Source organism: Dromiciops gliroides, chromosome 2 (genome assembly GCF_019393635.1).
Source record: "Dromiciops gliroides isolate mDroGli1 chromosome 2, mDroGli1.pri, whole genome shotgun sequence".
Taxonomy (NCBI): Eukaryota; Metazoa; Chordata; class Mammalia; order Microbiotheria; family Microbiotheriidae; genus Dromiciops; species Dromiciops gliroides.
The window spans coordinates 472,112,366-472,135,655 of NC_057862.1; the positions used below are offsets into that span (position 1 = coordinate 472,112,366).

Here is a 23,290-nt window from a genome sequence, read left to right on the forward strand (position 1 = left end):
CTATTTTTATACAGTAGTAAGATGCTTCTTATGGAGAGTGTTTTTTAAGTGGAAACTACTGGGTCACTGTGATTTTCCTGCAAACAACATGCTTTCTAATCAACTACACTTGAAATAACAGAATAGCTCTCGTTGATACGATGCAGTGATTTAAAACTTTTTACTGAAAGCGATTTTTGCATAAAAGGGGTAATCATATAAATAATTTTCCATCAGTAAAAATAATTGGATGGCTTCTTTCTCACTTGCTGTCATTTCCCTTAAGGAGGAGCTACTGTTAAAGGGCAAAAGGCCTGCATGGGACCAACTGAAACCACTGAAGGGCTCCCAAGTGCTCCCAAACTATGTAGTTTTGGTGGTGTTCTGATCTGTTAGACTAGAAATCCTCTAGTTCCAAGATTCTAAGATTAACTAAAAGAAAGAGGCACACAGAAAATTACTGTGCAAGGGAATGAGAGACTAAGGAAGAACTATATGGAAAACTTTTGATGCCACTTACAGGGGTCTTCAGTAGCTTGGGGGAGGGGAAGGGTAATGCCACACAAAATAACAATGCTCTTTGCAGATGGATTTCCTACTTATAGTGAGTCAATGTGGGAACTCCCTGAAGTGACTCTTCAGTAATTTAGAAGCCAAGAACTTTGGATATGAAAGAGGATTAGTTATCAGCATCATCTTACAGATGACTGAGTCCAGCTTCCTCATTTTACTAAGATGTGGAAACTAGCTCAAACCCCTAATTTCATTCATTTATTAAGTGTTCACTATAAGGCAATATCCCAGGCACTAGGGCTATAAAGAGAAAAAAGAAACTTTTCTTGCCTGTAAGGCGTTTTCATTACACTGGGGAGAAGGGGAGGGTTATGCCATACAGAGAGAAAGGCGTAATATAAGGTATTTTGAGGAGGAAAAGAGCACCGGGGAGCTGGATATATCAGGGCAGACAATAATATATGAGGAAAGGAGCATTTGAATGTAGAGGAGATGAGGATAAGGAAAGTTGGATCTGAGGATATAGTGGAGTCCAGGCATGGGGAATAGCTTATAGAATGCTGGGAGGCAGGAGACAGAGGGCCAAGTTCTGTAATTCAGTTTGGCTAGAAAATAGAATGAAAGGGGGTGGTGTGAAATAAGGCTGAAGTGCTGGTTTGGATCTAGAACTTGGAGGACACTGGATACCAGAATGACATCTTTTATCCTAGAGGCACTGAAGTGTCACCAAATGGGAAAACTCAAACGAACAATCCCTTTCAAGTCCATGGTCAGACCTGGGCTCTAGAAGGTGCTCAATGACAGGACTGGAGAGGGGCTAGCCTGGGAACTACAGTCCAGGTGACAGATGTTGTACAGCTGATGAGATGTGGGCAATGGTTTGATATAGAGGGGGAGGGAGAGGGAAGAGGTCAGGACTCCAGAGTTATAAACCTCAGTGACTGGAGGATAGTGGTGCCCTCCACAAAAAGGAGGAGACTTGGAGGCAGGGAGGTTCATGTGGGAAGATGTTAATTCCATTTGGGATATGGTGAGTTTGAGATGCCAGCATATAAATACAGATATCCAGCACATCTGGAGTTAGTGCTGCGGGCCTGAAGTGAGGGAGAGAGATTAGAGTTGGAGACAGAGATCTGGGGATCATATGAATGAAGACAATACTGTAATTCATGGCGGAATCACCAAGGAAGAGAGTATAAAGAGAAACTGGCACAGAGACTTGGGAAACCTCCACGGACCCAGGCCAGGAGACTGCAAAGACATGGCCTGATACAGAGGAGAACCAGGAAGGATGAGCCTCACAGAAGCCACGGGAGGGCGGAGTATCTTGGAGAAGGGTGTGGCATCCAGAGTGCAGGGAGGGATCCTGGGCAAGCTATGACTAGGTTGTGTGCTTTGGGCACTGCTCCCCTCAACATGCTCTCTCCTTCTGCTTCACCTCTCATCTTTACCGCCCTCTGTCCTCCTTACCTATTCTCTGGCGACGTTAGGTACTACACTTGGTTCTTGGGCCGCCAACCTCGGCCTTTCTATTTTACTTCTCTGTCTGTTAGGTGACGGTTAATTTAATAAAATAGCTCAAGTTAAACTCTTAATGAATAAAAATGGATTAGTGTGTGTAGCATCTTCAGGTAATATTTACCTTTCAACAGGGCCTTTAATGCCTTAACTTGGCGAGTAAATTTAGGATTTTAGATACCCTGGATGGGCCAGGAGGAAAGTATTTTTAGCCAGTCAGCACATCACACAGTATAGACAGTTATGTATTCACTACACCCTTCTGTGGTTCTCACCCCAAATGAACAATGTTTGGGAACACATACTTCCGGGGGCTCAGGTGGTGGAGATGACAAGGGAGGTGCTCGTGCAGCTAATTTTCTTGGGCTAAATTCAAAATCATGATTCTTGGTGGGTGCGTGCTGCCTGATCATTTCAGTTTAAGGCTTTTTCTTTTTTTCCTTTTTCTTTTTAGTGAGGCAATTGGGGTTAAGTGACTTGCCCAGGGTCACACAGCTAGTAAGTATTAAGTTTCTGAGGCCAGATTTGAACTCAGGTACTCCTGACTCCAGAGCCGGTGCTCTATCCACTGCGCCATCTAGCTGCCCCAAGGCTTTTTCTAAGGAGGACATTTTCTAGGCCCAATTTTAGAGGGATTCTATGTTCCATTGTTTAAATTCCTTGAACACTTTTGGAGAAAAGAAATACCGATTAAGAAAAAAGACATAATTCACTTTCATGATTACACTGCCTTTCAAAGAAAATTTATGTTATTAGGAAGATAAGCAAATACAATGATCAATTACAAAGAAAAGGTACAATCTAATGCTGTGAACTGGGCCCTCAAAAACAGGATGTTGGACAAAATGATACTACAGGAGGCGGTTATAAATACTACAAATGTTAAGTATGGTGGTAAGCTAAATGATGTTACAGTGGGGTTTTGCAACTTTAACTGTAAAATTTGGTTAGAACATTTTAGTAATATTATTTTGAAACAACATTACTTGGGGCATCCTTACGTGGAATATGCCTACCCTTTACATTCAAAATAACATATAGATAGAAGGTTCTAGATTGATTCCACATTTCTTTTTTAATTAATTAATTAATTATTTTCCCAGGGCAATGGGGATTAAGTGACTTGCCCAGGGTCACACAGCTAGTAAGTGTCAAGTGTCTGAGGCCAGATTTGAACTCAGGTACTCCTGAATCCAGGGCTGGTGCTTTATCCACTGCGCCACCTAGCTGCCCCCTCCACATTTCTTTATACACTCTATGTTCCAGCTCAATAGGCCTACTTCTCCATGCCTCTGCATAGGTTATCCCCAGTACCTAAAATAATGTATTTCCTCCTCACTTGCCCACATGGAATTCTCACCTTCCTTCAAGACTCATTCCAGGACTAGTGCTTACAGAAAACCTTTTTGACACCTCCCCCTTTATTATACTCTTTCCTACTCAGCTCATTAGTTTCTTATATGGGAAAAGCTACCTTTGGGATTATGTGAGTTTTTAAATAGAATGTAAGCTCTGTGAAGACAGGACTGCTTTTTTGGGGGTGGGAGGGGAGAAGGAGGGTAGCACCTAGCACAGGGCTTTGAATATAGCAGACACACAATAAATACATGTGGAGTTGAACTGAGAGAATAACTAAAGCAGAGCAGACTATTTCAAATGGTCAGTAATGTCAAGTAATAAGGTAGTTCTAGTTTACAGAAAGCTGGATAAATCAGAAGGAATCATGAGTATCTGATTGTGGTTAGGAGAAAAATTAAAAAAGGATGATGCTAATCCCAAAGGTAGCTTTTCATTTATAAGATAGTGATGATGTTTCCATAATCATGCCAGAAACAATGGGATCACCCAGTACTTCACACATCAGGAATTTGTACCCACTTTCTGACACTGGATGATTCATTAACCAAACTGCCAACTGGCTTAACGGTTAAAGCTTTTGCATTCCTAGAAGATGTCTCAACAAATTCCATCTAACATGTAGAGTCAATTTTTCTTTCTCCTCAAAACCTCTTCCTACACCAAACCCTTTATCACTTGAGGCTGTCAAAGCCTATAATATGGACCTAAATTCTCTGGGCAACTTAGCTGACTTATAGTGGTGTTGTGGAAGGCAGGGAAAAGGAAGATAAGTTAGATCATGAGATAACCAAAATTGAATATATATTTTTTTCTCCCTTTCCCATGCAAACCATCCCAAGAGATGGTGAAAGAGGTTTAAGTGGCTACAAGACAAGTCTTTGAAAGATATCAAGAATGATCTCTCTAGCAAGAGTTGCAGATATACTCAGAAAGATTTAGGCATATCTGCCCTGTTTTGTGATAGACTGGTAAAGCCCAGAGATGGAATGTCTTGTCTGTCTAGGTCTCTACAGCTAGTTGGGAGCAATGCCAGGGCTAGGACCAAGATTCACATTTCCTAACTTCTAGTCCAGTCTTCTTTCCACTATATCACATTGCCCAATGCCTTCATCATCAACATCTTAGATGTTTTCTAGTTTTAGATCAACACCCACAAATGGTGGAGGTGACACCTAAATCAGAAAGAACCAGCATCCCTATGGAATTTAGGTCCCTTGCAGCAGCAGTGGCAGTGACATCAAGGTGTCCATGGATGGTGAAGGCAAGTACTAATAATGTGAAAGATTATGGGAAAGCTCTGATTCTTTCTAGTCTGGACCCTAGAAAAGGCCACGAAAAAATGGAACCCAGGCTCGGGTACAAGACAAATGTGCAATATTCTAGGCAGAAAAGGCCTAGAAAAAAAAATAGAGTAACTGACTCTTCTTCCTTAAGCCATGGAGGAGACAGTATTGTGGCTAAGAATAATTTTTTCTACTCTCCATTATGCTAATACTTTTCTTCTGTTTAATTTGTGGCAAATGTTGACACAAATCAGCGAGTTATCTTTATTTTTTTTGGACACATATTTCCACTTAGATTGAGACTGTATGAGGCTAAAGGCTTTTTCAGTAAGAGAGAGGCAATTGGAGTACTAGATCAATGGATAGTTGATACTCAAGAGTAAGATCTGGGTGGTCCATGTACAGTGCCATTTCACTGTCAAATGAGGTTACATATGCTCTTAAGTAATGATATTAGCTTTTCATTTTTTTGTATGTTGATTAAACTTGAGTTAGGAGGAGCAAAACCACTGGCCCTCATCCCAGGCACACATATTCAGTTCAGTGATTAGAGTTTAGAAGATATCAAAATGATTGCATCTATGATAGAAACTACAATTTGATTTTGATTTGCCCTCAAACTAAATCCAAGGCAAAAGAAAGTTATATTTTATGGTGAAAAGTTCCCAGTCCACAAAGTTTCACAAACATATTCAGATCTACCACATGTCTAGAGCAGCCTGAATTCATTAGATTCAAAATTCAAGAGGTCAGCAATCATTAAATGGTACCAAAAAGCTTGTGGTGGGTTTCAGGCCATGGTCCAATTTGATGGGCTCCATCTTGGGGTCTAGTTATGTTTTTGGCTATGTCTCTGAGCTTTTGGCTTGAAAGCTAGATCTAGGCTGGGATTTGGGTTTAGCTATGCCAGAATGCCCTAATTAAACCAGAAACTAAATGATGAGGCTGTCTGGTGACTATGGAGAAGGTATGTGTCAGAATGTTAGTTTCAATCTGGGAGTAGGTATCTCAGTAACCAAGAAGCAAAAGAAGCTATGTCTTTGTATTGAGTTACCTCTCCCATAATTATTAATTTTTTAGAATAGTTTGGAGAAGGGCTGTAGAGGTAGCTGAGCCCTGAACCAGGTTTAACAGTTGACTGTTACTTAGTTGGAACAATCTGTGAGCCAGTATATGCCTGGCTCTTAGTTTACTAAGAAGAGATTGGCTCTCTGTCACTTTAGTCTTGTTAACTACTACTCTCACCAAATTTTCTGTGGTGAATTAATTCATTCTAAAATTCAAAGAATTCTATTTCATGAAAGAGAAGTGCGGTTGTAGCTGAGTGTGGACTAAAAATGGAATACAAAAAGTCTATTCTCCTATCATTATTAATGGAAGCTTTGTATGTAAATAACCCAAATGCTGGTGAGTACATGACTTAAAACCAAGATATTAGTGAGATGCGCATTTTTTTTAATGGTCTTATCCTCTAGACTGTTCATCTTTTTCTATGAGATTTCACAATTCTGGTTAGAAAACAGTTAATCCAATAAAATCTAGCAATTTTCAAAAGAATCTGCTGAAATATTTCTGCCAAATGTTCATCTTCTAACAGCTGCTTTTTTATTTCAGTGAGAGGTACTTGAAATAAAATCATTGTTCTTTGTGAAAATTGCATGCTAAATAATGTACAGTTACCAGATTATTAAATAGCAAAGGCATCTGATAATATTAGCAACAACCACAGGTTCCACTTCTGCTGATGCACAAAATTCTGAGTAATTAGTCATTGTGCAATATTGTATTTATATCCTTTCTGCCAGAGCCGTTAGGCCACAAAATCAGCAGGCAGTTGCTATTATAAAAGGACTCTCTAGGTTATTTATAATGTTTTAGCTCCAGTACAGTTGCTGCTTCATTCTTAGTTCAGGTCTAAACTATGAAAATGAAGTGGAAAGTTGAATAATTATACAGTGAATTTAGGCTGTACTGATGCCTAAGACAGATAATTCTTCACAAAATATGGATTTGGGAGTATGAAAAATGTGGTACATTTGCCTAAGGAGTCTACTCCACACATCTCAGGTTGACATAACGGAAAGAGCAGTGCGCTTGGAATTAGAAGATATGAGCTTGAATCCCAACTCTGTCATCTGATATGATCCTGGGTACATCATTTTATCTCTATGAACCTCAGTTTCCTCATTTGTAAAATAAGGGGGCCAGACTGTATGATATCAAAGTTCTCTTCCTGTTCTGATCCATGATCTTGGCAGCCAACCAATGACACTCCCAAAATCTTTCTAGAAAACTCCCTTAATGAATGAAGATTCTCCTGTCTTACCTGTTTAGCAGATTACTAGGTGGTACAATGGATAGAATGTCTCAGAGACTTACTGGCTGTATGACCATAGGCAAGTCACTTAACCTTGTTTGCCTCAGTTTCCTCATGTGTCAAATGAGCTGGAGAAGGAAATGGCAAACCACTCTAGTATCTTTGCCAAGAAAAGCCCAAATGGGGTCACAAAGAGTCAGTCAGACATAGCTAAAACAAATGAACAAAAATCTCCCAATAATGGCTTTTCGTGAAAAGATGAAGACTTGCATAAATTAAGTTCATTTATTTATACATTCTTTGAACAATTATTGAGCAACCACTACAAGTATGGCACCATGTTTGGTGCCATGGGAGAATGGAAAGAAGAAATAATGATAAATATAATCCTTGTTCCTTCATTAAATCTAGTAATTTGGCTAAATGAGTCCTAGTCCCAAGGCAGCTGGTGGCACAGTGGATGGAGCACCAGTCCTAGAATAGGGAAGACCTCAGTTCAGATCCAGCTTCAGACGATCACTAGCCATGTGACCCATGGCAAGTCATTCAACTTTTGTTTGTATCAGTTTCCTCAACTGTAAAACAGGGATAATAATAGTTCCTGCCCTCATAGGGTTGTTGTGAGGATCCAATGGGAAATAATATTTATAAAGGTATTTAGCATCGTGCCCAGGACATAACAGGTGCTATGTAAATGTTTATTCCCTTCCCCCTTCCCTTAGAGCTTCCATCCAGCTCACTGACTTAGCATTTATATCTTTGCATATATTTAATTTCTTTTAAGAGGTCTGGTACTATATCCCAAGTATTCTCTGTTATGCTCAGAAATCTTTAGTGGCTGCCTACCACCCATTAAGTAAATAACAAATACATTAATAAATAACTTTTTGAATTGAATGGAAATGAGAAAGGAGAAGATAATGTAGATTCATCGATAGCTATGTTATCCTAGTCACACTTGGAGTCCTGGAAGTTGAGAGGGAAGGGAGGTTCTAGCCTTGCTTCCTAAACCTGGATCTGTGAATTCTCATTATGGTTGTCATAGCCCCATATCGCTCTATATTATAGGCCCCTAGGGGAACTACCTAGGCAGGGTGGTTATTTCTGGGTCATTTTAATCAAGAGTTACGGGAGCTCTTGGGTACAAAACTAGAATGATTTAGATCCCATATGTTGACTTTTGTTCAGTCATTCAGTTGTGTTCGACTCTACCTGATCTTATGCACTTCTGTTCATGAGGTTTTCTTGGCAAAGATACTGGAGTAGTTTATTTCCTTCTCTAATGTGTCCCCATTTTATAGATGAGGAACTGAGGCAAAAAGGGTTAAATGATTTGCCCAATGACTCACTATTAAGTGTATGAAGTCAGATTTGAACTCGGATCTTCCTGGCTTCAAGCCCAGTGCACCACCTAGCTGCTTCTTAGCTCTAGGACTTATTTAGTCAAATTACTGGATATTTATGGATGAACAAGGATTATTTCTATTTTGATTTCTTCTTTTGATTCTTCCACAGCACTAACCACAGTGCCATAGTTATAGTGGATGCTCAGTAATTGTTTGTTAAATGACTTTTATCAAAGTTTAAAGTTAAAGGCAATATAAGTTTGGCCCTGGAGACTGTTTCCTTTCTTTAGCCTATTTTAAATCCTTTTCCTTTCTCTCTCCTCCTAACACTTCCTTCCATTACTTCTTTAGTCTTTGGTTTCTTGTGGTATACCTATGGAGCTTAAGATTGACCATGGAATAATGCCAAGAGGTGTGGTGTGGTGTGGTGTGGTGTGGTGGGAAAAACTGTGGATATGGAGGTAATAATAAAAAGGGGAAAGCCCATGCAAAATAACTACATAATTCACAATCTACCCGAATACACCAAAGACTTAATATATAATTATAAAACATCCTTTAAAGAAAGAATTTAATAATTGGAATGATATTCAGTGCTTGTGATTTTGCTCTTGTAATTATTTTATAGTGTGACCATGAATGATGAGGTAACCATTTCTAGCTTATTATGGTACATATTGCAATATAGACCTAATTTCTGCCAAACTGCTTTCCAGTTTTCTTAGGGAAAAGAAAAGAAAAAGTAGGAATGAAATGTAAATAGCACTTCTAGACCTCAAATTATACTATAAAGCAGCAAGCATCATTTGGTGCTGTTTAAAACAAAAGAAAAGTGGATCAGTGGGACAAGTTAAAGAATCAACACAATTAAATGTGATAACTCATTACATGACAAATCTGAGAACAAAGATTGTGAAAGGAAATCTCAGAACTGGAAACAGTTAAGGTTGGATGTAGGGAGTCAGGCACAACTCTTTCAGCAGCTGTGAAACAGTTCTATCATTTTGGAAAATAGTTTTGATTATGTGAAAAAAGTCACTAAACAGTTCACAGTCTTTGACCCATTCAGATTCCCGTTAAGACTGAGAAAGGACTTTCAAAGGTGTGGACAGAAGAAGGACAGAAACCTGGCAATCAATGGAAGAAGGAAGAAGTCCTTCTAGGAAAGTATGCCTACTACTGGGCATACATCCCAAAGAGGTCAATGTCAAAAAAGAAAGGTCCTTTAAACAACAAAATATTTATGGCACATTCTTCATATTAGCAAAACACTAGGGAAAAATGTTTCAATTAATTAGGGGAAGGCTGAATAAATTGTAATTACACTTTAATGTAATGAAATAAAATATTACTGTGCAGTAAGAAACAATATGAGGAATTCAAAGAAATGTAAGAAGACTTTTATGACCTGATGCAGTATGAGGAAAGCAGAAACAAGAGAATAAGATACCTAATGGCTTCTATAATGCTGTGAAAAATCATGGTTCTAGAAAACAGAACATGAAACATACATCTCTCCTCTTGGTAGATAGGGAACTATTGATGCAGAAATCGCAGAAACTATTAGATATGGATGCTTTGTTCTTGCTTAACTGTTTTTCCTCTCTTTTTGCATATATAGACAGTCCAGTGGTAGGAACAGGGTGGGGAAATATATTGAGAAATTATTGCGATGTTTAAAAACAACAAAGAACATCAATATTAAAAAAAAGCATTGGGCCCTCCTCTTCTAAGTGATGATGAAACTTTTGATGAATAGCAAGAATGAGAGTTTTTAAGAGTCCTGAGTTTTATAGTTGATCACACAGAGAATGAAGATAGATAATTTAAAATGTTTAATTCTGCTCAATTAGCTAATATATGAAGTGATTTGCTGAGGTGAAAGTAATATAATAGTGCTAAAACTGTACCCTGTGGATGACAGGCCTTGTGCCTGTCAGTTTTTTTCAAAAGACAATTATTGCATGAAATGTCCTTTCTTTGCATTCAATGAAACTTTTTTTGGTCTTTATATTTTCCCCAGGACAGCATTGTAAAGGAGAGTTTTCATAGGTGATTCACTAAATTCAATTCAGTTCCCTTCAATAGATCTTGAATTCCTATTATGTGCAAGCCATTGTTAATACTTAAGTAGAAAGGGGAAAAAGGAAAAAAATATTATTGTGCACGTTTTTCTTATTAAATTTTTTTTTGCTATTATGAATTTACAAAACCCAACAAAATCAAACATTTCTGTATGCAAATAACTACAAAATCTTATTACATATATATATTTTTGGACTTTACCACTGTTAAAGGTACTTACTAAATTCAGTACATTAGCCACACAGAGTCAACAAGTATTGACTTAGGCACAATAGTACTGTACTAAGCTCTGGGGATACAAAGAAAGGCAAAAGACAGTCCCTGCTCCCAAGAAGTTCACAGTCTAATGGAGGAGACAACACACAGACAACTATGTACCAACAAGATGTATGCAGGCCAAACTGGAGACAATCAACAGGCTCCATCAAATGATACTCAGGAGTAGTCACAGAGGTAGAGAGCAGTGTCATGAAAACTGAGAAAAGAGCATCAAGGAGAAGAGGCTAAATGACAATGTCAAAGGCTGCAGAGAGCTCAAGAAGAATGACAGCTAGGGAATGGCTATTATATTTGGCCATCATTGGTCACTGGAGAAAGCAGTCACAGCTGACTGAAAACTTTAGAAGCCAGAGTGCAGAGAGTTTAAAGTGGAGGAAATTATTGTTGTCAGCCTTCTCAAGGAATGGACATATTTGTAGGCAATAGGGAAGTAGACAGTAGAGACTTAGTGAGTGGAGATGGTAGAGGGATCAATTTGCTGGAGATGGGAACATCTCTAGGATGGGATAGGGTCATTGATACATGTAGAAGAGTTTGCCTTGGCAAAGAGAAAGACTACCTCTTTATTTGAGACAGTCTATACAGGAGGAGATAGTGGCAGAAGACATCTAAATAATGTGGTATGATGAGGAGAGGACAGAGCTCTCAGGTAATGGTCTTGATTTTTTCTTTGAAATATGAGGTGAAGTTCTCTGGTGAGAAGGTAGGGGTTGCTATGGAGGGTTCAGGAGGGGTGAAAAGTTTGGAAAACCAGCTGTGGTTGAGTGAGATAGTGAGTCATTTAGAAAAGTGTAAAAGGATTGCCTTGCTGCAGTGAGGGCTTATAGTGAGACCTCCTATGGCTCCCCCTCCCCTCATTCTCTCAGTTGAGACTCTGGACTCATATTTGATAGAAAAAATTGAGGCATCTGTTATAAGTTCTCTTTTCCCCTTTTCCTCATTTTCTATCACTCATATGCCTTCTGGTACGATTTTTTCCTTTATCTGTCTCACATGATGAGGTGGCCTTACTCTTTGTCAGGGCCAACTCCTCTACCTAACCTATTCAAGTGATCCCATTCCATCCTGTGTTTTTCAATAGAGTGACCCCCCCCTTTGTAATCTCCACTCCATCACGTATTTTCAATCTCTCCCTGTCTGCTGGCTCATTCCTATTGCCCACAAAGATGCCTTTTTCTCCCCCATCTTGAAAAAAACTCTCCTTTGATCCTTCCATCTCCAATAAGTATTGTAAAGAACACACCCTCTAATGGTATATGTCTCACAGGATTCTGTCCTAGGCCTTCTTCTCTTCTTCCTCTATATACTTTCACTTGATGATCTCATTAGCTCACATGGATTTAATTACCACCTCTATGCCAACACGTTCTATATTACTGTAGAGGGCAACACTGTCATCCCAGTCCCTCAGGCTCACAACCCAAGAGTCATCTCTATCATCCTCACTCTCTCTCACCACTCCCCCCCCCCCCCATATCCTATCTGTTGCCAAGGCCTGTCAATTTTGCCTTTGCAACATCTCTTGAATATGCCCTCTTCTCTCCTCTGACACTGACACCACTGGTACAAGTCTTTATCACTTCATGCCTGGATCACTGCAGTAGCCTACTGGTGGGTATGTTTGTCTTGAGTCTCTCCCCATTTTAATCCATCATCCACTCAGCCAATGAAGTGATTTTTCTAAAGAAGAGGTCTTACTAAGTAACCCCTATCCCTGTTCTCTGCCTGCACCCCCCCCCCCCCCGTGAGCCTCCCAGTCAATAAATTCCAGTGGCCTTCTATTGCCTCCAGGATCAAATATCAAATTCCCATCTATACAAAATTTTTATGATGAGGGATAGTCAGCAATGGACCACATCTCTATCATCTCACAATTACCTGAGATGAATTTTGTAGAGAATATCACATCCCACTGAGTATGTTGTTTGCTGATTAAGAAGTAAAAACAGAAAAAAAGTTCAATAATCTTTTTATAACAAATGTCAGGCAAAACACAGAATAGAGATATATATATATATGCTTGTCTAAGATGTTTGCTAGTATGATAGAAGAGTAAAACATAGCAGAGATTTCTGGAAGAAATCTGTAATCACTAAAAAGAGTCTGGTCTGTCCATCTACACAGGAAACACTGAGCAGATGAAGAATGTTTACTGTCTAGAGTTAAACATTCATCTCAGTGGATACATTATAGAGTTTGTCCAACAACCTGTATATCTGGATCAGATGGTTCAGATAGACAACGAACTGGGCCCTGAGTTAATAAGGAAGAGAAGATCAGGCTAATACTTTTACTAATTCCAAGATCCCTACAAAAACAAAGGCTCACCTGTTGAATAATAACATTTTTACCAATGTTTCTTTATGTTATTCAGAGTTGGAAAATTATTGCCTCTGAAGAACTAAAGATGATTAGCACACAATGGGCAATTAAAAGGCACAACATATACTCAAAAGGAAATGAAGAAGAGGAATGGGGTGTGAAAGATGTCACTGAAGAATTGTATAACAGGAAGAAAAAATGTGTAAGAATGAGGGATGATAGGTAGACAGCCAGAGTGTTCTACTGGTACCTTATGATATGTAGAGAAAGTGAGTTAGGTCTCTGGTACATTAAGTGCATGCCCTATGGCAAAACTTTTTTTTTTTTGGGGGGGGGCAGGGCAACGAGGGTTAAGTGATTTGCCCAAGGTCATACAGCTAGTAAGTGTCAAGTGTCTGAGGTCACATTTGAACTCAGGTCCTCCTGAATCCAGGGCCAGTGCTTTATCCATTACACCACCTAGCTTCCCCTATGGCAAATTTTTGTGAGAACATGGAATGGGCAGGCATGAGTGAGTGGTGATCTGCATTATTGGAGGAAGCTTCCAGACTGATGAGATCACAGATGCATTTGAGTATTTAAGCACAGTTTATTATGTTTATGGTTTTCAAATACTGAACCAACTCTGCATTCCTGATATGTCAAACAATCAAATGATCTTTTTAATATATTTCTGTAGCATGTGTGTTAATATATTATTCAATATTCATTAGATATTTGGTCTTTTGTTTTCTCATGTTTAGTCTATAGTTTTTTTTCCCTACTTTGTCTCATCCTGGATTGGTTATCAAGACCATATTTGTGTCCTAGAAGAAAATTGGTAGGATTCCTTCTTTGTCTATTTTTGAAAACTGTTTAGATAATACTGAAATTAATTGTTCTTTGAATGTTTCCTAGAATTTATTTTTAAATCTTTCTGCTCCAGGGGTTTTTCTTCTGAAATTCCTTTATGGCTTTTTCAATTTCTGTTTCTGAGACTGGGCTATTTAAATTATCTATTTTTTCACTCTATTAATATGGGTATTTTTGGGGGGTGAACATTAATTTGTTTTTAGTATTTTGGCATATAATTGGGTAAAATAGTTTTAAATACTTTTCTCTTTCTTGTGAATTCTCCTTTTTTTTTTTCTGATACTGGCATTTTGGTTTTCCTTTTAAAAAAATTCAGATTAGCCAATACTTGTTCTATTTTATTAGTTAAAAAAAAAAATCCCTTCTAGTTAATCTACCTGTTCAGTGTTTCTATTTTAAATTTGGCTAAGCTTTTCTTTGATTTTCAGAGTTTCTATTTTTGTGTTTAGCAGGAGTTTTCTGATTTTTTGTTTTTCTACTTTGTCTTTTGTTTGTCTTATTTAACTCTTCCAGGGAGCCTTGAAAACATTAGCATTGTTTTCTCTTCTCTTCTATTAGAATGTAAGCACTTCATCATGGTTTAGCCCTTTCCAAATGCTCAATTGTAGTTTTCTTTATTAGGTTTCTCTTGACTCCTATGCTTGCATTTAGAAGTTTTTCTTAGCTTAGTCTTTTCATTAGGTGTAATTGAAAGCTTTCTATTCTATTAAAGGAGATTTCATTTCCCTTCAACCTGGAGGATTATACTATTTTGTAGGATGTTATTCTATGCAGTAAGTCTCTATCATTTGTCCTTTGGAATATTTTATTTTAAGATTTTCTCTCCTAATTATGATTGCTGATAAGTCTTGTGTGACCCTGACTATGGTTTCTTGCTGGTTGCTTGAAGCATTTTCTCCTTTGACTTAGACGCTCTGGATTTTGGCTATGACCCTCTTTGGAGTTTGATTTTGGGGTTTCTTTCAGGTGACTGATAGTGTCTTTCTATTTTTACTTTGCCCTCTGGTTCTACTAAGTCTGGTCTGTTTTTATTCATTATTTCTTCAAATATGCTATCCAAAGTTTTTTCTTGTTATGATTATTAGGCATTCCAGTGATTCTTAAATTCTCTTGACCTGTTTCTTAGATGAGGGCAGCTAGGTGGTACAGTGGATAGAGTGCTGGGCTGGAAGTCAGGAACATTCATTTTCCTGAGTTCAAATCTGGCCTCAGACACATACTAGTTGTGCAACCCGAGGCAAGTTACTCGACCTTATTTGCCTCAGTTTCCTCATATGTAAAATGAGCTGGAGAAAGAAACCATTCCAGTATCTTGGTCAAGAAAACCCTAAATGGGGTCACGAAGAGTTGGACATGACTGAAACGAGTGAATGATAAATTTTTTAGATGAGTTATTTTTCATTATAGATATTTTATATTGTTTTCCATTTTTCAATCTTGATTTTGTTCTAATGTTTTTTTATTTCAGAATCACTGAGGGTTTTTTGATGTGACACTCTGCCACACTGCCTCAGCTGTCATCTCATCCTGCAACTTCCCTTAGCACTTAGTAGTTCCTCACTCTGGAACAACTCTCTGCCATGCTGGCCTACTTCTCCTAATGGTGAGTTCCTTCCAAGGCCTCCACTTTGGGGGAGAAACCCAGGCCAACCAAATTTCAATCCCTTTTTGGCTCTGCTTCTGACTTTCTGCATGGGTAGGCACTTTTCTCTCTAACCTCCCCTCCCACCATGCCTTTTCCAGCTCCTTTTATGTGCTGCTGACTTTACCTATTAGAATCTAAGTTTCTTGCGTTTGTATTTGTATTCCTAGCACTTAGCATAGGGCTTGGCATCTAAGTGCTTGTTGCTTTGTGCTCGCTGATTGCTGGAGTAAGTGTAGGAGAGCTAGGTTCCTCTATGCCTTTTCATAATGCTATTATTAACCAGAACTCTGGCATCCCTTATTTTTAACTTGGGTTCTTTACCTGATTCTACTTAGAGTTAAAATAAATACGTCCTCGTGAAGGAAAATTTAAGAATACTGTTTGCTTTAAAATAGAAAACTGGGTCAGTTTTGAATTCTCAAATCTTAGAAAAAGAATATTTGGGTCTGACAGTTGTTCTTTTCCTATGTATATCCTCATCATACTACAGGCCCAGAAGGCTAGTTCAGGAATGTTATCAAGCAAAGGAGAGACAGTTTTGTGTAGGAGAAAGGACAGTTTCTGGGAGTTAGGAGATCTGGATTTTAGTCCTGGCCCTGCTGTTAACTAGTCACATGATCTTGGGCAAATCATTTCACTTCTCTGGGCCTCAATTTCCACACATGTAAAATTAGGAGGATGGACAAGATAATTTCTAAGGTTCCTTTTAGCTCTCAAAGTTTGTGATTTTGTGATGCTATTTTCACCATCCCTTAAAGTTATCAGAGCAGTCACCATCATTTTATTTTATTTTTTTTAGGCAATGGGGGTTAAGTGACTTGCCCAGGGTCACACAGCTAGTGTCAAGTGTCTGAGGCTGGATTTGAACTCAGGTACTCCTGAATCCAGGGCTGGTACTTTATCCACTGTGCCACCTAGCTGCCCAGTCATCATCATTTTAAACTACTTGATGTGAAAATAAGTTTTATGTTCTATAAGTTCCCTTTGATTTTTCACATTATTTTTTTTCTTTTCATAATAATGCATATTTATATTATACTCTAAGGTTTGCAAAGTACTTTCCTCAAAACATCCCTGTGAGGTAGGTTGTACAGGTACTACCCACATTTTACAAATAAGGAAAACTGAGGTTCTGCTTGCATACCTAACAAATGTCTGAGGCAAAATTCTTCTGATCCACGTTTGGCCCTACACCCACTATGCTCTGCTGCTCCTTTCACATCTGGTTTGATCAGAACAGGGCTAATACAGACACACACAAGTCTGATAGATAACCCTATGTGCTTTTCTTTCTTTCCTTTTTTTGGGGGTGGGAGGATTGGGATTGGTTTTTCCTATCTCGGGCTGGAAGTATAGCAGTCATCACAGACTCAGCCTCTCTGCAGATCAGCACAGAAGCTTTGCCCGGTTCCTTTTCTAGCCTGGGCTAGTTCTCCCTTCCCTAGGCAGCCTGGTGGTCCCCTACCCCTAGGGGCTCATCAGATTGGTGCTGGAATTAATGTTGACACCTGCCTGACTGGCTTTAAGTATAACTAAAGCCAGAACTCCTTAGCTCAAGCCTTAACCTCCCCCCTACTTTTCAAGCTCCTATAACGTACTCTATGCTGTGGCCAAACTGGCCTATGCATAGTTCTCCAAACTCAGCCGTTCTGTGCCTCTCAACTTCTGTTTATACCATTGTCTACGACTAGAAAGCACTGCCATCTCCATCACAGGCTGAAAGTCTCCTCTTCTTTTAAGGCCCAGCTCAAATGCTACCTTTTCCACAAGACCTTTCCAGATCCCCACAAGCAATTCTGATCTTTCATCCCTCTATTATTATCATATCAATAATGATAATAAAAACAGAAGACACTTTATACACTAGTTTTTATGGACACCTTTTGTTTTTTATACTCGTCATTTCAAGATATATGCCCTGTCATAGAGCACGCCTTTGAAAAAGTGACATCTGACAGAATATATAACATTTTCTACCTGTGTACATTTGTGTTTTATAGTGTCCTCATATCAATATTGTGAACAATACTCTCATTTTATACTTACAGAGAGAGGCAAAGTGACTTGCTCAGTGAGGTCATATAGTATATTGTGAAGCCCCCTGAATATGGAGATCGTGACATTGTTATTACTTCCCTTATTCTATATAGCATACATTTTATTATGCTTATTTCCTCAATTATATTGTAAAATTCCTAAAGGCAGGGACAGTGTCATACATCTTTGCATTCTCCTCAGTTCTTAGCACAGTTAATACTTGTTGGATTGGTCCTTATCCTAATTCTAAAGTAGTTGATATCCTAGAATTCACATAATGATAAGAGTTGAAAGATTCCTCAGAGGCTAGCTATTCTAATTCATACCTTAGCCAGAATTCCTTCTAAAATTGGGGGTTCTTAATCTGAGGACTGTGAACTTGTTTGTTTATTTTTTTAATACATTGGTAAGTGTTTTTCAGCATAAGTGGTTCTCTTGGTAATTCTATGTATTTCATGCATTTAAAGACATTATTATCAGGAGGGGTCCTTAGGCTTCATCAAACTGACAAAAAGAACCAAGGCATACAGAAAGGGTTAAAAACCCCTGCTCTATATCGAGCCTCTGTCTGGGGATCTCCAGTGGAAGTGCCTCCTGAGGTGTCTTATTCTACTTTAGGATAGCTCTAATTAATTGTGAGGAAAGTTTTCCTCAAAACAAGTGAAAATTTGGATTTGTGCAACTTCCACATGTTGTTGATAGTTCTGCTTTCTGGGGGAAGAGGCACAAGTTGCATCCTGCTTCCACATTAGAGCCTTGTTCCTCTTCTGACTTCTTTTCTCCATGCTAAGGTTATTCAACAAATCCTTGTACAGCATGACTATGAACCAATTCGACTGGGCTCTTTCTGCAGCAAGTTCACTGCCCTACACCTTCCCAATTGATTCACCATCTTTTTCTCCCCGCATCACCAACTGCTTAGACTATGGCAACAACCTTCTCTCTTCTATCTCCAATTCATCTTCCACTTAGCTGCCAAAGTGTTTTTATGTATGGTTCTGACCATGTGGGGTCCCCTCACCTGACTGGAAAAAACTCCAGTATCTTCCTATTACCTCTAGAATCTGATATACAGTCCTCTGGGCATTTAAAGCTCTTCACCACCTGGCCCATTCTTACCTTTCCAATCTTCTTACATTTTTTTTCCCCTTTCCACAGACGCTATGGTCCAGCTACACTGCCTTACTTGTTATTTCTCACACATAACATTTCATCTCCCATAATGCACTGGCTTTCCCCTATGTCTGCAATACCCTCTTACCTCTACTTCCTGTCTTCTTTCAAGAATCAGCTCAAATTCCACATTCTTTAGGAGGCCTTTCCTACTCCTAGCTGCTATTACCTTCCTCTCTGAGATTAGCTTCCATCTGCTCATAGTATATATTTTGCATATAGTGATTTGCATGTTAGAATATGATCTTCTTGAGGCAGCTAGGTGGTGCAGTGGATAGAGCATTGGCTCTGGAGTCAGGAGGACCTGAGTTCAAATCCAGCCTCAGACCCTTGACACTTACTAGCTGTGTGACCCTGGGCAAGTCACTTAACCCCAATTGCCCTACCCCCCTCCCAAAAAAAGAATATGATCTTCTTGATAGCAGTGACTGTTTTTACCTCTAATGCTTAGGACACTGTCTTAACATGTAGTAAATGATTAGTAAATACTCTCTGATTGCTTGGTTGCCCTCCTTCGGTGTCAGAAACTAAACACATTAATCTAGATATAGCCTGACCAAGGTAGACTACAGTAGTATAATCTAGTATCGCATCCCTAGTTCTGGACATTATGCCTCTCAATGTAGTCAGAAACTCCATTAGATTTTTAAAAGCTGTCATATCACATACTACAACTCTTGAAGTCCACTACATTCCCCAGATCTTTTTCAGATGAACTATTATCTATTAATCCTACATCTTTCATTTATAAGATGGGTATTTTCAAACCTAAGTGTAAGACTTGTCAATATCTTTCTGAATGCCATCATCTAATATGTCAGTTATCTCTCCCAGCTTTGTGTCATCCTGTTTTGTTTTGTTTTTGTTGTTGGGTTTTTTTGAGGCAATTGGGGTTAAGTGAGTTGCCCAGGGTCACACAGCTAGTAAGTGTCAAGTGTCTGAGGCTGTATTTGAACTCAGGTCCTCCTGACTCCAGGGCTGGTGCTCTATCCACCGTGCCACCTAACTGCCCCTAAAAATTAAATTTTTTACAATTATCAAAGATTTAAAAATAATTTTTAATTATTCTTTTTCACTTTCTAACCTCCCTCCATCAAAAGAAAAACAAAACCCTTGTTACAAATATGCATAGTCAGACAAGAAAAATTCCCACAATTGTCACGTACAAAAATGTGCTATTATTTAGTCCATCATTTCTTTGTCAGGAGAAGGTAGCATTCATGGAATTATTACTAGTTACTCTGCGTCTAACCAGTTTTGAATCTTTCTAATTGTATTGTTGTTTAGCACACATTTCTCTTTTCCCAAAAGAACAATATAGGTGTCATTGTCAAATGCTTTGCTAAGATGTAGGGGAAAGTATGTATAAGATTCTCTAGATTTTCCAGTTTAGCAGTTCATTCAAAGAAGGAAATGACGATAGCCTGGCATGATTTGTCTTCAGAGAAACTAAGATATCCCTCTGTCATCAACATTTCTTTTTCACTAACCATTCTTTCCAGTCCAAAGACTGTTCTCCTTGTCGGAGAAAACAGATACAATTTAAGAGTGGGGTAGATCTGTCTTCTCTCCCTCATTCTCAGATAGCCTTGCCCCATCAAATTCTGTGTGCAGGGAGCCTCTGCTTTCTTTGCTCTCTCTCTTTTTCACAAGAGACCACAAACAACAATAGCCATAAGATCCTTTTTGGCTGACTCTGACCTTCCTTGCCAGTCTTAGCTCATTTGGAGTTTTAATATTCTTGACAGCTGTTCTTAGAAGACCTGCACCATGCTTGTATATTCTTTTTTTTTTTTTTTTCTGGTGGGGCAATGAGGGTTTAGTGACTTGCCCAGGGTCACACAACTAGTAAGTGTCAAGTGTCTGAGGCCAGATTTGAACTCAGGTCCTCCTGAATCCAGGGCCGGTGCTTTATCCACTGTGCCACCTAGGTGCCTCCCGTGCTTGTATATTCATCTTCTGACACCTCACTTCTGAAAATGTCTTTTACAATTGAATTGTGTTGATTAAAGATAATCTCATTTTTACTTCAGACAACTCCCATTTTTACTCATGGGTAGAAATGTTTCTCTTTGCTCAGATTTTCAGTCTTCCCTTCCCATCCCTCCTAAGCAGACTGCCCCAGTAGAAACTTCAGGCTATAGACTCCTCTTTGTTTTTTCTTTAAAGCTGCTCTCCCAAAATTAAGGCTGCAAGTCAGACTTTATCTAGCTTTCGTTTCTTTCTCAATTACAAACTCTAAGATGGAATGATCACTTCCCACTAAGTTCTCATTATTTTCACCCTAACAACCAGTTTCTATCCTTGGTAAGAATCATACCAGGGTAGATTTTTCCCCTTGTTGATTCCTTTACCTTTTGAAGAATGAAATCATCATTGATGCAAGTCATGAGATTATTATCTACTCTGCTTTTGACACACAGAGAACTCTAGCAGCCATGCTGATAATGCCAGAGTTCCTCATTACTTCTGTATAATGACTCCACCAGGCTTATGACCTGTTTCCTGAGCTTCTTTTCTCTGCTTAGGTAATCTTCAGTGACAACTGATATCTCCATTGATTTTTGACCAAATTCTCTCTACTACACTTTTCCTGCTCTGATTTGTAGATGTACTTACATAAGTAAATCTTAATATATAATCCTACTCTGCCTGCCCCTCCTTTTTATACTCTTTTTGTAAACTATTAAATCCTTCCAGAGGTATGGTTCAATCATAGCTCTCATTCTCCCAGATCTGAGCGATATCTATTAGGTCCAGTTTGCCAGTCTGCATTAGAACCTCTAGTTCATCTTGCTGAGTACCCCAATTTTGTGCATTTGTGCAGAGGTATCTGAGGCCTTGGGTTTTATTGGCTCTTTTCATGAACTTTTTTCCTGGTGAACTTTTGGGTATTCGATACTGCTATTAGTTAGTGAAAAAGCATACATTGCACCTAATATATGTGCCTACTATGTGCTATGCACTTTATAAATATTGCCTTATTTGATTCTGAGAAAATTATTATTTTCTTATCATATTAATAAGCAATTATATATACAGAACCCAAAGGTCCTCTCTGTTTCTCTTACTCATTCAAAGCCCAGCCTCTCAAGGACATTTCTGACCTTGCCCTAAAATTCATTCCACCTAGACCATTTTATCTAGGTGGAATTCTTACTGTAACTCCTCCACTGTACCACTCGAATAAGACTAGGTGAAAAATAGATTCTTTTGTATAAATTGCTGGACATAGAATGATCTGGGTGAAGATGAGTCTATCCAAGAGAACTGAAATGATCTGAGTCATTCCTGGAGCCCCTCATGAGAAGAAGCCCACTTCAAATTATAATAGTCATTCTCTTGTTAATTGCTAACCAATCAGAATTGATTTTTACCCTCAGGGACACCCCTTTTTCCAAAGCCATTTAAACCTTCAGTATCCTCTATAAAGGGTCTTTGGTTTCCAAGAAAACCACTGATCTCAATTTATTATTGGCTAGCCTAATTAATAAACTGATCGTTAATTACCCAGAAACCATATCTTTTGGGCTTTTCATTCACCTCAATCCTCATAACAACCCCGGGGAGGTAGTTGCTTTTTACAACTAAGGAAACTGAAGCAAATGGAAGTTAAGTGACTTGCCCAGGGTCATGCAGTTAATAAGTGTCTGATGCTGGACCTGAATTCAAGTTTTCATGATTCCAAGTTTTATGCTCTATTCACTGCATTGTCTTGCTGCTTATATCACAAATTATAGTAAATCTTATATTAGCATCCAGAACTAAGGCTTCAGTTGGGTTCTAAAATATTAAGAAATAATTAGCATAGTAGGCTGGAGACCTAAGCCTCATTTGAATCAAAGACCTAATCACTCTATCAGGGAAGGAGTTTAATTCTCAGAAACTAAAACCACTATTGATAGTCTGTGAACAAATAAAGAGTACTAAATATCTTTTTTACTTAATCCAATTAAGGAAGGTTTCTCTTTGTTAACTTAAATCAGGTTGAAAGAGGAATATTTAGAGCAGGGTTTCCTAACCAGGGATTGATGAGATCTATGGATAGATTCCAGGGGATTGGTCTGTGAACTTGGATGGGGAAAAAATTATATCTTTATTTCATTGACCTCTAACTGAAATTGTTTCTTTCAGCTATTTAAAAAAAGTATTGTTCTGAGAGGGGTCCACAGGCTCCGTTAGAATGTACCAAAGGGGTCCATGACACAAAAGGTTAAGAATATGTCTTAGAAAAAGTAGTTACAGAGTGAGCAATGGGCATCAGATAGATATTTTCTTCAAGAGGAAGCATTACTTATGTTCTGTGAAAATAAATCCAAAATTCCCAAATTAAACTACATATCTTTATTTTACTTAGCTGTGAATTTTGTCATTTGTTTCACAATTACTATAGAACAAAACTGGAAACTGCTTGGGTCAGTCTGAAACCCCCCCCCCCCTGCTTTTTTTGTGGGGCAATGGGGGTTAAGTGACTTGCCCAAGGTCACACAGCTAGTGTCAAGTGTCGGAGGCTGGATTTGAACTCAGGTCCTCCTGAATCCAAGGCCAGTGCTTTATCCACTGTGCCACCTAGCTGCCCCTG

At 38.7% G+C, this 23,290-nt stretch overlaps 2 protein-coding genes across 2 annotated transcripts in view; one reads left to right on the forward strand and one right to left on the reverse strand.

Moving 5' to 3' along the window:
* RBKS (ribokinase) overlaps positions 1-23,290 on the reverse strand; it is a 119,420-nt gene that overhangs the window by 10,779 nt on the left and 85,351 nt on the right. The window lies entirely within an intron of this gene.
* BABAM2 (BRISC and BRCA1 A complex member 2) overlaps positions 15,348-23,290 on the forward strand; it is a 584,671-nt gene continuing 576,728 nt past the window's right edge. Inside the window, exon 1 of the mRNA XM_043984330.1 lies at positions 15,348-15,456. The gene's annotated coding sequence lies outside the window, so the exon portion shown is untranslated. The remainder of the gene's footprint in view (positions 15,457-23,290) is intronic.